Source organism: Misgurnus anguillicaudatus, chromosome 11 (assembly GCF_027580225.2).
Source record: "Misgurnus anguillicaudatus chromosome 11, ASM2758022v2, whole genome shotgun sequence".
Taxonomy (NCBI): Eukaryota; Metazoa; Chordata; class Actinopteri; order Cypriniformes; family Cobitidae; genus Misgurnus; species Misgurnus anguillicaudatus.
Window position 1 is genome coordinate 6,679,131 of NC_073347.2, and position 18,309 is coordinate 6,697,439.

General features: G+C 40.2%; 1 long non-coding RNA gene across 1 annotated transcript; it reads left to right on the forward strand.

Moving 5' to 3' along the window:
* The first annotated feature begins 436 nt into the window (after window positions 1–436).
* On the forward strand, window positions 437–2,087 carry LOC129416868 (uncharacterized). The gene is made up of 4 exons (XR_012372285.1): window positions 437–942; window positions 1,168–1,366; window positions 1,524–1,614; window positions 1,728–2,087. It is a non-coding gene; the product is annotated as an uncharacterized lncRNA (long non-coding RNA).
* Window positions 2,088–18,309: the final 16,222 nt, after the last annotated feature.

Here is an 18,309-nt window from a genome sequence, read left to right on the forward strand (position 1 = left end):
CAACCCACGTGGCCACAATCAGACAGAGAGAAGCAAGCATCTTTTTATTATAATGAATTTTAATTTACATAAGACCAAAGTAGACAGTCAAAATAACACAACAATAAAATGAACAACATAGCCAGGGGGAGGTAAATGAGGAATTACATATATTATATATGTTGTAGTTGCTTTCTTATTACTTGATAAAAAAAATTCTTTATATACATTTTAATTTGCTAGAAATGCGTTTTGTCTGTTTCTGTCTAAACCGTCACCGGCGTCACGTGACACAGACGCAATCTTTTTATTTTTTTACATATTTTTTTCCTTCTATGACCTAATATGGAATCCATGACGACATAGAACGCCAGCTCTCAAGTGTTGAATTATTCTGTGGTGAGCTTAGGTAGAGAACGGTCAACCTTAAAACACTCTGCTGAGGACAGTGCAGTGCAGTGCAGGACAGGTAGGGGAGGAAACATCTTAAACCTTATTAAGCATTAGAAAAAAACACTTGTGTAAACGCTACCTGCGAATTCGTTCATAATTGTGATAATTAAATCATGTGTTTTATTAGAGATGCAGAGATATGTTTTATGCGTCGTGTAAATTGACCCGAAAAGTTTTGGAAACGAATCGCTTAACAAAGCGTTATTTACAATGTAATACTGAAATACGTTTACACGTCCAAAATTATTTTTTAAAATCAAACATCAAACAAACGTAGCATAGATAATTATTTTCAAAACGAGCCCACAACTGTGCCCTTAAGGCAATTTTTCACCACAGACCCGTTTAATTCTACAGAAAAATCCAGCTAAGACCAGCATAAACTGGTAGCTGGTTTAAGCTGTTTTTAGCTGGTTTAAGGTGGCAGTAGCTGGTCCTAGCCTGGCAAATCTTGCAAAACCAGCTTAAACCCAATTTTTCAGTAGAGAAGAGGAGTAGCTTTCACTAAAGGTAGATAATTATTTTCAAAACAAGCCAGCCACGTCGACCCACTTTACAATACTTATGATAAAATTGTCATATTTTTGTCTTTTTATTAACTTGTTTTCTTCTGTGAGTTTAATTTTTTAACAGATAGTAAAAACACTTGATGACATGTTGTTAAATGACAAACTCATGTAAATGGATTTCTGTTGTACTTCATGTCCTTTGTCTTGTCTGATTTTTTCTGGACAGAGTTGTCAATACCAAATGCCTGTTGCAGTAGATGTCGCCTGAAAGTCTTAAGTGTCACATTTTGCCATTCATCCACTTATACAGTATACTGAAGAATGATAGTTGAGCTCATTTGGTTTGTGCTTTAATTTAAAGCTTCATTTGACAATTCAAAACTTCAGGAGCAGCTGGACAATAACCTGCAGCTGGACAATAAGAGGTATTATATCCATTACAGCTTTCTTTATTTCTTAACAAGTCTTCAGTAAATGTTAAAATGTGCTGGTGTAGACTAACTTGATTTTGTTTTTGAGCCTGAAATGCATTAACACAGAAAGAAATGCAATTAGTTGAACTTCATTAAATGTATTTTGCAGGTTTCTCCTACATGCCCTGATCTCCACCCCTCTAACCAGCTGCTGCTTCAACCCATCGCTCTACAGGCTACAGTGGGTGTCCTCGCTCAGGGTTAGTAGTCAGTATTTCTTAGCCCCATCCTTTAAATTATATTCATATTATTATTCAGCAGTGGTCACTTGAGTGTTTATTGAGGAAGTGCATCTTTGTGTCATCCGCCACAGGTTAAAGTCTCTGCCCACTGAATGCTGTGTCTACTAGGGAGAAACTTCTGTAGAAGTTACATCTCTGCAAATGACTTATTCTGTGGTGAGGGTAAGAACGGTAAACCTTAAAAACTCTGAGACACTGCAAGACAGGTAAAAGGGGAAACATGTTTACCTTATGAAGCATTAAGATAATATGATAATTAATTTACATGTTTGTTTGTTTTTAATTAGAATTATGCTGCGTTGTGTAAACTAATTCAAAAATCATTCGTAAAGCCAAAAATTTTTAGAATCTTTAAAATTTTTAGAAGAAACGCTAACAAATATGATTAGAAGTACTAAAGCATATACAGTCAGTATGTGTGTATATATATATATATATATATATATATATATATATATATATATATATATATATATATATATATATATATATATATATATATTAATTCAGTTCAGTTTATATATTAAATAAAAAATGTACTTTAATCGTCTGAAAACTTTAGCTTGCTCGAAGGTCCTTGTTATTAGATTTGCTTGTTTCCTTACTCTGGGTGCAGTGCTCTGTGCATGACTATCAGCTTCATGGCCACAATGCGGTGTGCACTCTGTACCGGGTGGGTCAAGGTTTGGGACAGGCATAAAGATAGGAATGGCCCTACTTTTAAAACACCTAAACATCTAATGTAAAGACCTTGTTTTTTAATATTACTAATTTTTCTAACATAATAATCAATAGATAGATATTTTTAATAGAGATTATTATCCACCGTGTGAATACGTTAAAACAGATGTAAAGGCCAACAAGTTTTTTTTTTAATGAAACACTTAACTAATACAATTAGAAGTAGGGTACTGCCCTGAAATGTGGGTTGTTGGCTCACAGGGCAGGGCCCTATAGTTATTTATTATGAAAATATCTAAATACCTTGTTTCAAAATGTTTCATAACTGGCTTATCCCAACGAGAGGTGTCTAGAGCATACGCTCAAGCGGGACAGGGCCGTCTGCCATCCTGGAAGTCTTGGACTTCCAGGGTGTCCGACCCTACCGGCCGAGCCCAACGAGAGGTGTACAGATTATACACACAAGCAGGACAGGGCCGCCTACAGTCTTGGACTTCCAGGGTCTCTGACCCTAACAGTAGAGCCCGACAAGAAGTCTTGGACTTCCAAGGTCTCTGACCCTACCATCCAAGCACAACGATAAGTCTTGGGCGGGACAGGGCCACCTGCCATCCTGGAAGTTTTTAATTTCCAGGGTCTCTGACCACCGGCCGAGCCTGACGAAAAGTGTCCAGAGCATACACGCAGGCGGGACAGGGCCGCCTGCCATCCTGAAAGTCTTGGACATCCAGGGTGTCTGACCCTACTGGCTGAGCCCAAGGACAGGACTTAGAAACAAATGCGCAGGCGGGACAAGGCCGCCTGCTCTCATGGAGGTTTTGGATTTCCAGGGTCTCTGACCACCACCAGAGCCTGACGAGAGGTGTCCAGAGAATACACGCAAGCGGGACAGGGCCGCCTGCCATCCTGGAAGTCCAAGACTTCCAGGGTCTCTGACCTTACCTGCCGATCCTAACGAGAGGTGTCCAGAGCATATGCGCAAGCGGGACAGGGCCGCCTGCTGTCCTAGAAGTCTTAGACTTCCAGGGTGTCTGACCCTACCGGCCAAGCTCGGTGAGAGGTGTCAAGAGGGCCACCTGTTGTCCTGGAAGTTTTAGACTTCCAGGGTCTCCAACCCTACCGGCAGAGCCTGACGAGAAGTCTTGGACTTCCAAGGTGTCTGTTCCTAACAGCTGAGCCCAAAGATAGGACTCAGAAACGGATGCACAGGTGGGACAGGGCCGCCTGTTGTCCTGGAAGTTTAAGACTTCCAACCCTACTGGCCAATCGTGACGAGGTGTCCAGAGCATACGCGCAAGCGGGACAGGGCCACTTGCCGTCCTGCAAGTCTTGGACTTCTAGGGTCTCCGACCCTACCGTCCAAGCTTGACAATAAGTCTTGAGCGGGACAGGGCTGCCTGCCATCCTGAATGTTTTTGATTTCCAGGGTCTCTGACCCCTGGCTCTACCTGCCAATCCTAAAGAGAGGTGTCCAGAGCATACGCGCAAGTGGGACAGGGCCATAATAATCAATAGATAGATATTTTTAATAGAGATTATTATTCACCGTGTGAATACGTTAAAACAGATGTAAAGGCCAACAATTTTTTTTTTTAATGAAACACTTAACTAATACAATTAGAAGTAGGGTACTGCCCTGAAATGTGGGTTGTTGGCTCACAGGGCAGGGCCCTATAGTTATTTATTATGAAAATATCTAAATACCTTGTTTCAAAATGTTTCATAACTGGCTAATCCCAATGAGAGGTGTCTAGAGCATACGCTCAAGCGGGACAGGGCCGTCTGCCATCCTGGAAGTCTTGGACTTCCAGGGTGTCTGACCCTACCGGCCGACCCCAACGAGAGGTGTACAGATTATACACACAAGCAGGACAGGGCCGCCTACAGTCTTGGACTTCCAGGGTCTCTGACCCTAACAGTAGAGCCCGACAATAAGTCTTGGACTTTTGGAAGTCTTGGACTTCCAAGGTCTCTGACCCTACCATCCAAGCACAACGATAAGTCTTGGGCGGGACAGGGCCACCTGCCATCCTGGAAGTTTTTAATTTCCAGGGTCTGTGACCACCGGCCGAGCCTGACGAAAAGTGTCCAGAGCATACACGCAGGCGGGACAGGGCCGCCTGCCATCCTGGAAGTCTTGGACATTCAGGGTGTCTGACCCTACTGGCTGAGCCCAAGGACAGGACTTAGAAAAAAATGCGCAGGCGGGACAGGGCCGCCTGCTCTCCTGGAAGTTTTGGACTTCCAGGGTCTCCGACCCTACCAGTCAAGCCAGACGAGGTGTCCAGAGCATAAGCGCAAGCGGGGCAGGGCCGCCTGCCGTCCTAGAAGTCTTGGACTTCCAGGGTGTCTGACCCTACCGGCCAAGCTCGGTGAGAGGTGTCAAGAGGGCCACCTGTTGTTCTGGAAGTTTTAGACTTCCAGGGTCTCCGACCCTACCGGCAGAGCCCGACGAGAAGCCTTGGACTTCCAAGGTGTCTGTTCCTAACAGCTGAGCCCAAAGATAGGACTCAGAAACAGATGCACAGGTGGGACAGGGCCGTCTGTTGTCCTGGAAGTTTTGGACTTCCGACCCTACTGGCCAATCCCGACGAGGTGTCCAGAGGGCCACTTGCCGTCTTGCAAGTCTCAGACTTCTAGGGTCTCCGACCCTACTGTGAAAGTTTGACAATAAGTCTTGGGTGGGACAGAGCTGCCTGCCATCCTGGAAGTTTTTGATTTCCAGGGTCTCTGACCAACACCAGAGCCTGACGAGAGGTGTCCAGAGCATACACGCAAGCGGGACAGGGCCGCCTGCCGTCCTGGAAGTCCTAGACTTCCAGGGTCTCTGACCTTACCTGCCAATCCTAAAGAGAGGTGTCCAGAGCATATGCGCAAGCGGGACAGGGCCGCCTGCCGTTCTGGAAGTCTTGAACTTCCAGGGTGTTTGACACTACCGGCCAAGCTTGACACGAGGGGTCCAGAGCACACGCGCAAGCGGGACAGGGCCGCCTGCCGTCCTAAAAGTCGTGGACTTCCAGGGTGTCTGACCCTACCTCCCAAGCTCGGTGAGAGGTGTCAAGAGGGCCACCTGTTGTCCTGGAAGTTTTAGACTTCCAGGGTCTCCAACCCTACTGGCAGAGCCCGACGAGAAGTCTTGGACTTCCAAGGTTTCTGTTCCTAACAGCTTGAGCCCAAAGATAGGACTCAGAAACGGATGCACAGGTGGGACAGGGCCGCCTGTTGTCCTGGAAGTTTTGGACTTCCAACCCTACTGGCCAATCCTGTCAAGGTGTCCAGAGCATACGCGCAAGTGGGACAGGGCCACTTGCCATCCTGCAAGTCTTGGACTTCTAGGGTCTCCGACCCTACCGTCCAAGCTTGACAATAAGTCTTGAGCGGGACAGGGCTGCCTGCCATCCTGAATGTTTTTGATTTCCAGGGTCTCTGACCACTGGCTTTACCTGCCAATCCTAAAGAGAGGTGTCCAGAGCATATGCGCAAGTGGGACAGGGCCACTTGCCGTCCTGCAAGTCTTGTTCTTGTAGGGTCGCTGACCCTATCGGCAAAGCCAGATGAGAAATGTCCAGAGCATATGCGCAAGCGGGACAGGGCCGCCTGCCGTTCTGGAAGTCTTGGACTTCCAGGGTGTTTGACCCTACCGGCCAAGCTTGACGAGAGGTGTCCAGAGCATACGCGCAAGCAGGACATGGCTGCCTGCTGTCCTAGAAGTCTTAGACTTCCAGGGTGTCTGACCCTACCGGCCAAGCTCGGTGAGAGGTGTCAAGAGGGCCACCTGTTGTCCTGGAAGTTTTAGACTTTCAGGGTCTCTAACCCTACCGGCAGAGCCCGACGAGAAGTCTTGGACTCCCAAGGTGTCTGTTCCTAACAGCTGAGCCCAAAGATAGGACTCAGAAATGGATGCACAGGTGGGACAGGGCCGCCTGTTGTCCTGGAAGTTTTGGACTTCCAACCCTACTGGCCAATCCTGACGAGATGTCCAGAGCATACGCGCAAGCGGGACAGGGCCACTTGCCGTCCTGCAAGTCTTGGACTTCTAGGGTCTCCGACCCTACCGTCCAAGCTTGACAATAATTCTTGAGCGGGACAGGGCTGCCTGCCATCCTGAATGTTTTTGATTTCCAGGGTCTCCGACCACTGGCTGAGCCTGACAAGACTTGTCAAGGCAAACACACAAACAGGACAGGGCCGCCTGCCATCCTGGAAGTCTTGAACTTCCAGGGTCTCTGACCTTATGGCCATTCCCAAATTAAGGTGTCCAGAGCATACGCGCAAGTGGGACAGGGCCGCCTGCCGTCCTAGAAGTCTTGGACTTCCAGGGTGTCTGACCCTACCGGCCAAGCTCGGTGAGAGGTGTCAAGAGGGCCACCGGTTGCCCTGGAAGTTTTAGACTTCCAGGGTCTCCGACCCTACCGGCAGAGCCCGACGAGAAGCCTTGGACTTCCAAGGTGTCTATTCCTAACAGCTGAGCCCAACGATAGGACTCAGAAACGAATGCACAGGTGGGACAGGGCCGCCTGTTGTCCTGGAAGTTTTGGACTTCCAACCCTACTGGCCAATCGTGACGAGGTGTCCAGAGCACACGCGCAAGCGGGACAGGGCCACTTGCCATCCTGCAAGTCTTGGACTTCTAGGGTCTCCGACCCTACCGTCCAAGCTTGACAATAAGTCTTGGGTGGAACAGGGCTGCCTGCCATCCTGGAAGTTTTTGATTTCCAGGGTCTCTGACCATCACCTCTGACGAGAGGTGTCCAGAGCATACACGCAAGCGGGACAGGGCCGCCTGCCGTCCTGGAAGTCCAAGACTTCCAGGGTCTCTGACCTTACCTGCCAATCCTGACGAGAGGTGTCCAGAGCATACGCGCAAGTGGGACAGGGCCACTTGCCGTCCTGCAAGTCTTGTTCTTGTAGGGTCTCTGACCCTATTGGCAGAGCCAGATGAGAAATGTCCAGAGCATATGCGCAAGCGGGACAGGGCCGCCTGCCGTCCTAGAAGTCTTGGACTTCCAGGGTGTCTGACCCTACCGGCCAAGCTCGGCGAGAGGTGTCAAGAGGGCCACCTGTTGTCCTGGAAGTTTTAGACTTCCAGGGTCTCCGACCCTACCAACGCAATGTTGAAAGACTGTTCTCAAAAGGGAACAACGTAAAGCTAGGCAAACACTAAACATACTAGCCTAAACTGAACTATAACAGTAAACTAAACTTTAAATAACTAGACTTAATAGACTTCATACAGGACACATACAAACGAATCAGCACAGGACAGTAAACACAAGCTTATCAAGGGGCAACAGGTGTGGGGCATATAACAATAGCAAGATAATTAACCCAATTAACACCAAAGCAAACAATGACATGTGCTTCCACACAAAACAAGTAACGTTGCCACGATCCTGACAAAAGACTAGAAAAGCATGATTGGTAGAGGCAGGATCGTGACATATAGTGAAATTGTCATATTTTTGTCATAATTTCTTCTGTGAGTTAAATTTTTTTACAGATAGTAAAAACAGTTGAGGGAATGTTCTTAGATGACCAACTCATGTAAGTAGATCTCTGTTGTTTTTTCTGCACTTTGTATTGTCAAATTTTTCCTGACCGCAGATGTCAATAACAAATGTTACCCTGGACTACAAAACCAGTCATAAGTCGCACAGGTATATTTATAGCAATAGCCAACAATACATTGTATGAGTCAAAATTAATGATTTTTCTTGCTCAAAATACTTAGGATATTAAGTAAAGATCATGTTTTATGAAGATATTTGTAAATTTCATACCGTACATATATTAAAACTTTATTTTTATAAGTGGATGAAGTTGCTAAGGACTTCATTTGGACAACTTTCAAGGCGATAATCTCCATATTTCGGGAGGTTTTTTGGCCACCCTCAGTTTCCAGATTTTAAAATAGTTGTATTTTGGCCCAATATTTTGATATTTCCTAACAAAAACCATACATCAACGAAAAACCTATTTTTTCAACTTTTAGGTGATATGTAAATCTCAATTTAAGAAATGTACCCTTATGACTGGTTTTGTGGTCCAGGGCTCTGTGTGTGTGTGTGTGTGTGTGTGTGTGTGTGTGTGTGTGTGTGTGTGTGTGTGTGTGTGTGTGTGTGTGTGTGTGTGCGTGTGCGTGTGCGTGTGCGTGTGTGTTTATATATATATATATTAATTATTTATAATATTTAAAGACCTATATAACCCTCAACCTATTTGGCAATCAAACAAGCAAAGATAATTATTTTCAAAACATTTACTCACCCTCATGTTGTTACAAACCTGTATACATTTATTTGTTCTGATGAACACAAAGGAAGATATTTTGGAAGAATGTTTGTAACCAAACTGATCAGAGGCTCCATTTACTCGCATTTTATTATTTTCTTCTACTGTGGAAGTCAATGGGGTCTCTGATCGGTTTAGTTACAAACATTCCTCACCCTCTGCGCTGCATGAGTCAAACACATTATAAGAGAAGTGGCTTGGTGTTGACACTGGACACTAAAGACATTTCCCAAGAATAACTGTCATTCAAACAGGTAGTTGCAGATGAGGGGAAAGACAGAGATGAAGCAGGAGGACCAGGCTCCATGACTGATGGAAAGCTCTTCATACAGCCATCAGTCAATCAGAACACCTGAGACGATGCTGCACATTCACTGGGATGAAACTGTGAAGACAACTCAGACAGAGACTGAAAAGATTCAAAACAACACCACTGAAACACTGAATAATCATCACAAAGCATTCAAGAGACGGACACGCGCCCCTGCCAATAATAACACAATAAAAGTAAATAAAGATATGAAAGATAAAAGTAAAGTGCTTCTTCCAGTGCTGCTTGCCTGTTTAGAGCCAATTTAACATAGAATATTTATTTAATAAAAACAGAAATATTAATCGACTTTAACTAAAGGTTTCATTATCGTGCAGTGTCCTCAATATTATTTCTGCGTATACGTTCATGCAGATTTTGCCCGGATTATTGAATGAACAGACCCTTTTATTATTTATGGTTATATTAAAGGAGTTATGCAGTCCAAAACAGACGTTTACTGTAGTAAAACCATGTTTTGCCAATGGTAATCAATAAAGCAAGACAACATTTCATAAGGGTCCTCGATTAAAGGTATGATGTAGGAACACATCTAGAATTTGAATTGGAACAGTACTTGGCCATCTACTGATGACGTTTCAAAAGTATTCAGTCTTTATAATACAAGTCCAGACAGAAAATGCATATTAATAAGCGGCCAACACAGTAATTTCAGTGCAGTTCCCTCCCCCCACGCCCACCACTCATGCAACCATTTACGGCAAGAAACTGTAATTTTATAAAACAGTTTAGTACCGTAAAATTAGGCCGTAAATTTACGGACAATTTTTACAGAGAAAGCAAATAAGGATGAAGGTCACCTATTAAAGGGGACAATTCTAGGGCCCTATAAAATCCGTTTTATTTTTCCCAAATTCCGTTTTATTTTTTCCCAAATTCCGTTTTCTCCGTTTTAATTTTTGCAAATTCCGTTTTATCCATTTAAATTTTTGGCAATTATATTTTTTACCCTTTACTTTTATTTTAGTCATAAAAAGAGTCTGCCTTTAATGTTAATGATTAAAATGTAAATGATTTGGGGAAAACTGGATAACAGGATTACTTAATGACTATAAAAGATGCATTTACACACGCACATACACACGCGTACACAACTCAATTCAATGCATTGTTTAGTGTTGTTGCAGGAGGCTACAACAAGGTGTCAAAGCAGTGGTGCCTTCAGAAGTGCCTTAAACACATCAATCCAGCGGAACGCGATCCATATTTTATACACAATCGCTTGAAATGCATATAACTTTACAAACATACACAGGATAGTGATCTGACTTAGGACAGCATGAGCACGCAGCTCTTTGCACGTGCAAGCGAAAGAGAGACAGAGAGCGGCGCCATGATGCAGATGATTATATTTTAAATGAGAGGGATAGTTAGTTTGCCTCAGCTCGCTTGAAATGCATAAAACTGGTTTCAGTGTTTTGGAGGGGGTCTGAAACGACGGGAGGGGGCGTGTCGCCCAGATTTACTTCCCCCCGGTCTGCATTTCCCCCAGACATACGTTCGTCTCCCACACAAAAACATAATTTTATTCAAAATATGTAAAATTCCGCAAAATTCCGCGTTAATACTAGATTCCGTGTTAATTAGCCAATTCCGCGATTCCGTCCGCGATTCCGTGATTGCGGAAATTATAGGGACCTACAATTCACAAGACTTTTTTAAGATGTCAAATAAATCTTTGGTGTCCCCAGAGTACATGTGAAGTTTTAGCTTAACCTCTTAAACCCTGAGGACCCAGTCCCGGGTACAAAATTTCGTATTTTGACTCAAATAAAATATTCTTTTAATCTTTAATGGTCCATCATGGACCCCAGTAACACATATGAGATACTGTTTGAAAGCTTAGACTCTCTACTTTCTCCAGATATGCATCACTTTGAGAAATCTTTTACTGTAAGAAAGTTATTTACACTTAATTTACACTATCACCCCCCCCCATAATTTTTTATATGATTTAATATTCACATATTTCATATTTTTCAAGTATGACAAACATGGGCAAGTCTTATATCAACTGAAAGCTCTCATTCTCAGGAATAAGGCTACAGCGTTATTTTTGTTCTATTATCAACACATATCCAACAATAGTTGAATGAATAATAAGGTAAAAAATCGTCTTTTGTAAACATATGGGAAAATTGAGTGTGGACTGCCTCAGATAGCACATATAGCCACAAATGATACACCATCTTTTCTCTTAGGTCCTACTCTAAAAAATGAGTCCATTCACAGCATTTTCTTAGGTTGTGTGCATGAATAATCCCTTGTTATTTATTATATGTCCAAAACAAAAAAATAATATTTATATGAAAAATGTATTTTCGGACACTTCAGTAAAATGAAAATAACTTTTGAATGCGACATGCTAAAGAGATCATTCTTTTTTTGGGTGTTTACTGTCTGCTGCTGGTAACAACCAGAACTGTCTGCAGTCTGCTAGAGCACCCAGAACCAGAGTTATACACTATCAGAGGCAGTATTTACAACATATAAAAAGAAAATTTGGTGTTTCCTCATATGAAAAACAACATAAATAACACTATTTGTCACAAACAGCAGCTTTTTATGTAACTTCAAAGGGTTTTCTTTAAAATGATATAAAGCAATTGCATTTATTCCACTGTATGTGGTTATGGTAGCACTTCAAATGTTTTTTGGCAGAAATTTAACTCCATAAGCGTATTATTCCTCCCATCAGTTGGAGTAAAATAACTTTTGCATAGATTATGATAGAGAAAAAAATCTTTTTTCCTCTGTAAGCGGGCAATTGCTGGAATCAAACAAAACTGTCTGCAGGGAGCTGAGGCACTCAGGGCCAGAGTTATACACTTTTAAATAAAAACTTTAGAAAAAAAACATCAAAAAGCGCCTATTTATTTTTGTGTTTATTAGAGGACTGACATCACATACAACCATGTTTAGCACTTTCAACAGTGTTTTATGTAATTTCAAAGGGTTTCCTGTAAAATGATACCAAACATTTGTATGTAAACCTCTGCATGTGGGTATGGGAAGCTTTTGAAATTGGGTAGGCCAAATCCAGGCGAAAATCCCCAAAATAGCTTATAGATAATTTATACATGTTAAAATTGCCATTTTGTAAGAGTGAGCAAAAATCTGCCCTTTTTTTGGGTGTGTCTTTTAAATGCAAATTAACTGATCTCTGCACTAAATGGCAGTGCTGTGGTTGGATAGTGCAGATTAAGGGGTGATATTATCTCATTCTGACATCACAGGGAAACCAAATTTCAATTACCTATTTTTTCACATGCTTGCAGAGAATGGTTTACCAAAACTAAGTTACTGGGTTGTAATTTTTCAAGTTTTCTAGGTTGATAGAAGAACTGGGGACCCAATTTTATTAAAAACGTCAGAATTTCATGATATGTCCTCACATACCACAACAGACAATGCCCTTAAGCTGACAACAATATTTGCAACAGCACCTTCACGTATAATGTAACCAATTGGTTGTAAAAGATGAAGTGACAATCATTTCAAAGTATAAAGATGTAAAAAGTCCAGCCAGATAGACGCTTGTGAATAGCCTGCTGCTGCATCAAATTCATTTAGGACTCAAGATATTAAAATCATTCAAATTTCTAAAATCCAACAGCAGACTTTCTTTTTAAATATCCTAAAGACTTTTTTATAGTGACCTTCTGAATATTCAGTTTAATAGAGACAGAAAGATGTGATAAGTACAGCTTCCAAGCATGAAAACCATTCAGTCTTTCATACCTGAGAATAGCTTTGAATGTTTTACTGAGAGTGGTTTGGTGGTGGTGATTCAGAGTAAAGTCAATGCTTTTTAGGATAAAGTGGATGAACAATTTGTGTGTGTCCTTCACTACCCTAAGATAAGGAACCATTAGAGAAATCCATCGGCCCACCTTTCAATTTAAGCTTGTCACGATGCATTTTATAAAAAAACTTTTCTATTTTATACATGTGTGATGGAGAAAAAAGTGGATGGTGTAATATGTGTAAAAACCTGTTTGATTCTTGAAATAAAGTGATAAGCAATCACTGATTGTCTGTCTGCACATTAAAACACAATTACAGAGAAGAAATTCAGTTTGAAAACATGATTGTTTACAAAATACAATTTCTCTGACCCAGTAGATTGATAAGTGAAATAAGATATTTTTATCTAAAAATGAATCAAGGCAATTCGATTCTAAAAACAATCAGCACATCATGTTTATTTAAATTAAATCTGTACATCCAATCCATGTCTTTTAAAATAAATAAAGGAAATGACTTACAAAGGATGATTTGGTAAAGGAACTACAGTAGGTTTGTCAAAAGCATTGGGGCTAATCTGTTGCTGGTTTCATTATATGCACAAGATTTTTGTGTTTTTACAGTCATTGAACATAAAACCTCAGAAAATCATACTGGTTGTTGCTGAACAATTGTTATCTGCTCTAGTTTTCACTTCATCTGTCTGTATCATGCTATAAAAACAAACAGACCTTTTAAATAATTCCCTGAAATCTAGTTTACCTCCCCTAATCTCTTAATGTCAAAGCACATGACAGACAGAGAGCTTTGAAGATTCTCAGACAAATCCTTTGCTGAACTAGAAAAATGACAAATAGATTTGATTCAGTGTTTTATCTGATTTATAAAAAATTCAAAAAAATTATGATAATTTTACTCACACATATACAACTCACTTTAACTTTTAACTCATTCCCTGCCAGCCTTGTTTTTTTTAAAGCCCGCCTGCATTTTTTTTTTGAGATTTTCATAAAAGTTTCACAAAATGCCTTCCAGTAAAATGTTCTTCTAAAAATATATAAACATACAAATATATCAAATAAAAGAACAGACCATCTGCTTTCAAACAAACAATAAACAAAAAAATCATCCTATCTATATTTTTTCTCTGCTTACAAACTCTTAAATATGGGTATTTTTGTTTAAAAAAAAATATTTTTTTTTTGCAAAAAGCAATTTTGTAAAGGAATTTTTTTAAACATCAGATTCAGAATGATTATCAAAACATACACAGAGTTTAAAATTTGTAAATAATGTTTTGGCTTTATTATTATTTTTTATTTTTCATAAATTGGGTATCAATCCAGTGGATAATCATGGTATTGCAGATTAACATAAAAATTCATCAGGAACACTTTTATGCAAATGTTTTATCTTAATTGACGAGATAACTTAGGAAAGAGTTAAAATGTGTTCAAGTATTTAAAATGTTGTATTGTTTGTTTAGATATTAAAACAAACATTTACCTTACTGCATAACAAGGTCTTTTCTCCCAGTCTACAAACAGAAAGACTTTGTATTTAGCAATAGTCTGGATGAATACTATTGTCTATGATAACATCTGTTCTGTTCATTTTAATACTGTCACATAATTTAACCATGGTCTAGACACAAAAATCTGTAAAACTACTGTTTCATTATAGTAACGTATCTTTTTGTAGAATTCCTTAAAATACTATTGTAATGCTAATGTACTCTTTTAGGGTACTTGGTAATTAATTAAAAAAAATTATTTATTCATTTATTTATTTGAGTACCAGATTTGCACTCTCATTTGTATTCGAGAGTGCAATTATTGGCACAAAATTTAAGACATTGTACATTATTTGATCCTGACTGCATTATTGCAGATATAACTAAATAGTAAGAGGGTGGGACAATGTAGATTCTGTCTCACTGTGAAATCCTGTCTCACTCTTACACAAAGAGAGAAAGAGAGACATTACTTTCTATATGAGTTGAAGCAGATAACCAGAATCAGCCGGCTGACTTCTTTCCGGCCCTTTATATCACGTCCTAGATTATCATCACTCGTCGTTCAAAAATGTTTTGGATTCCTGAATTTGACTTTAATTGCAATTTTAATGTGAATTTCCAGGAGTAGAATAAAAGAAATGGAAGTTTGTAAAAAAAGATTATTACTATACATCTGTATGTAGTTTTCCTATAGACAATTCTATAGACAATTAGGGGTAGGTTCCCAGACAGGGTTTAGATTAATCCAGGACTAAACCTTAGTTAAATTAGAACATTTAAGTAGTTTTTACAAACATACCTTACAAATCACAATACCGGTGTGCATCTTAAGACATTGAAAACAATGGCACTGTTATATGTTAAGATATATCAGTCTAAATTGTTTTTAAATTAAGACACCCCAAACATGCATTTAGTCTTGGAAACTGCCCCATTAATTATGTTTCACGTAAATTGATATCTCTCATATGATCCACCTATCATATAATCTTACCGATTTTATATGGCTTATACAACTACAACATTATGTTCACCTTATATAGACAAAAGGTAGCTGGCCTACCTGAGGCCGGTTTAGTCCAAATTTCTTTACTAATCACATTATGAAATTGTACTGTATATTTTATATTATCTGAATGATTGAGTATTACATGGTAATACATTATAAATTCAGCAGTTGCAAAATAATTCATTGTCCATAAAAACGGCATATGAAAGCACATCTGTACTTACAGTATATATATCTGTGCATGTGTTCTGTATCTCTGTAGTCTCTATGTAAGCTAATAAGCAGAGTAATGTACAGTCAGACAGTCATTATAAACCATCAGGGTGATATATCTGATACTTGATGCCTCTGAGTCTGTTTGGGTTTATTTATATGATAATGGCTGACTGTACATTATTTATCGCCTACATACATTTGACAGATGGGGTATTTCTAGACAATTTAAATGATATTTAAAATCAATATTTCATATTTGTATTTAACTGCTACATTTTATTCCCTTTGTTTAAGGCAGAGAAATACTATGCCCTAAGTTTTTAAAATTGTATGTGACAACAAAAACAGACCTTAGGTCAAACTACTGAATCTAAAAGATACAACATGTACAACTTTTTAACTCTTTTAATCTTACACAAGCTCATGTCCCACACATACAGTAAGCTGGTAACAAGTTTGAATGTACGATCTTCTGTTTTAGTTCTGTTAAACACCCCTCTACATTCCTTAATATTACAGAAATGTGTATGATTGCATTGATTTAAAAAAAATGTAACACCACATAATGGTTAAAAGATTTTAGTTGTCATATGTAAAGTCTTGTATGGACTTGTTTCTTACATATTGGCTGTTTTCAACACCTCTTTATTTCTCAGAGATCCATCAGACTTTTGTCCAAGCTATTAACTGCTGCTAAGTGTCCCAAAATTGGTCCCAAAAATGATTAACGCTAACGTTGGGGTGGGTTTTCTGTGCTTTGGAATACTTTACCTCTTGTTTTTAAGACTTATCCATAAAATAAATCAGTATTCAGGTTATACACTCACCTAAAGGATTATTAGGAACACTGTTCAATTTCTCATTTATGCAAATATCTAATCGACCAATCACATGGCAGTTGCTTCAATGCATTTAGGGGTGTAGTGCTGGTCAAGACAATTTCCTGATCTCTCTGACAACTCCAAACTGAATGTCAGAACAGGAAAGAAAGGTGATTTAAGCCATCTTGAGTGTGGCATGGTTGTCGGTGCCAGACAGGCCGGTCTAAGTATTTCACAATCTGCTCAGTTACTGGGATTTTCACGCACAACCATTTCTAGGATTTACAAAGAATGGTGTGAAAAGGGAAAAACATCCAGTATGCGGCAGTCCTGTGGACGAAAATGCTAGAGGTCAGAGGAGAATGAGCCGACTGATTCAAGCTGATAGAAGAGCAACTTTGACTGAAATAACAACTCATTACAACCGAGGTATGCAGCAAAGCATTTGTGAAGCCACAACACTCACAACCTTGAGGCGGATGGGCTACAACAACAGAAGACCCCACCGGGTACCACTCATCTCCACTACAAAAAGGAAGAAGAGGCTACAGTTTGCACAAGCTCACCAAAATTGGACAGTTGAAGACTGGAAAAATGTTGCCTCGTCTGATGAGTCTCGATTTCTGTTGAGACATTCAGATGGTAGAGTCAGAATTTGGTGTAAACAGAATGAGAACATGGATCCATCATGCCTTGTTGGCTGTTGGTGGAATGGTGTGGGGGATGTTTTCTTGGTACACTTTAGGCCCCTTAGTGCCAATCGGGCATCGTTTAAATGCCACGGCCTACCTGAGCATTGTTTCTGACCATGTCCATCCCTTTATGACCACCATGTACTCATCCTCTGATGGCTACTTCCAGCAGGATAGTGCACCATGTAACAAAGCTTGAATCATTTGAAATTGGTTTCTTGAACATGACAATGAGTTCACTGTACTAAAATGGCCCCCACAGTCACCAGATCTCAACCCAATAGAGCATCTTTGGGATGTGGTGGAAAGGGAGCTTCGTGCCCTGGATGTGCATCCCACAAATCTCCATCAACTGCAAGATGCCATCCTATCAATATGGGCCAACATTTCTGAAGAATGCTTTCAGCACCTTGTTGAATCAATGCTACGTAGAATTAAAGCAGTTCTGAAGGCGAAAGGGGGTCAAACACAGTATTAGTATGGTGTTCCTAATAATCCTTTAGGTGAATGTATAAGTATTATCTTTCATTTTGTTATTTGATTGCTCAGTCTAGCCTTGTTTTTGCCTTTACTTAGGTTTATGGGCCAGTTTTGCAGACAAGGCTTAAGTCAATTCCCAGACTAAAATTCAAGTGTCTTATCTGAAAACTGTTTGCTTTGACATGTCAGTGCCATTGTTTTGTCTCAACAAGATGCACACCAGTAATGTTTTATGAAAGCTTATAAGTTAACTAAGGCCTAATCCTGGTTTAATCTAAGCCTTGTTTGTTAAACTGGGTTTTGAAAGCAAATGTTTGTGCCTTTTTGCAATTATTGAGACAAATGTGGCAATGTGAAGAAGAAGAAGAATGTGCTAACTTTGCAAAATAATATACACACTTCAGTTGGTTTACACACACTGCTACATTATTGTACAAGCAGATATTTTATTTCCTTGTACTCAGCATTTTTTACCTTGCGGTGTAGCTGAGGATAATTTACCGAGCATCCATATCCAACCTCAGGGCTATTATTGTATGACAGTCTATTTCTAACCCCCGCAGGCACATAACCACACACCATTACACACATTAAAGATGGTTGTGAACACAATGTGTGTGTGCTTCTATAGCTCAGGTGCCCTGTATTATCCTGCAACTTAAGCTAGAAATAAAGGGTCAGTTCTAAATAAAGGGTCCATGCTGATTTTAATGCGATTGACCCTCATGTTATTCTACCAAGAGCATTTCACCCATAGAAACATTAATCTTTTTTGAAAGTGTGTCATATTTACTGGAAAAATATGTGACACACTCTAAAAAAACTGGGTTATTGTGTTGGGTAAATATTGGACAGAACACACTAATGGG